The 458-nt window shown below is 38.0% G+C and overlaps 1 pseudogene; it reads right to left on the bottom strand.

Moving 5' to 3' along the window:
• LOC119594186 overlaps positions 1-458 on the bottom strand; it is an 18,451-nt pseudogene that overhangs the window by 976 nt on the left and 17,017 nt on the right.

Genomic DNA, 458 nt, shown 5'->3' with positions numbered 1-458 from the left:
TCTTTGCAACTCCAAACCCATAAATCTTAAATCGTAAATCTCACAAATAACAACATAAGTAATCGACCTGAACATCCCTGCAACAACACATGCGTCGAACTGAGCCGGAGAGGTAATGAATTCGGCAGTTTTCTGAATGAACACAAAGCGATATGCATTCAGTCGTATCGGTTTCTTGTTGCCGTGATATAACACCGGTTTTAAGGTCACGAGCCTTGTGGGGGTTTCCTGAATGCGTTTGGGTATGACACGAAGCGTATCATCATTTCATTTCGTTAATGGGTTGTCTAATTAGAAATAGTTTAGAAAAGGATAAAATAGAAATAAGAAAAGATACAGAGGGATAGGGAGGTGTGCTTGTGTTTTCGAATGCGTGTGGATTTACACGCACTTGCACAAGCAAATATTTAATTCTTTATGCATATTTATAGTTTTCATCAGTATTATACTTACACAAG

Source organism: Penaeus monodon, chromosome 33 (assembly GCF_015228065.2).
Source record: "Penaeus monodon isolate SGIC_2016 chromosome 33, NSTDA_Pmon_1, whole genome shotgun sequence".
Taxonomy (NCBI): Eukaryota; Metazoa; Arthropoda; class Malacostraca; order Decapoda; family Penaeidae; genus Penaeus; species Penaeus monodon.
The sequence above is the reverse complement of the archived record's forward strand: the minus strand, read 5'-3'. Positions and strand labels throughout refer to the sequence as shown.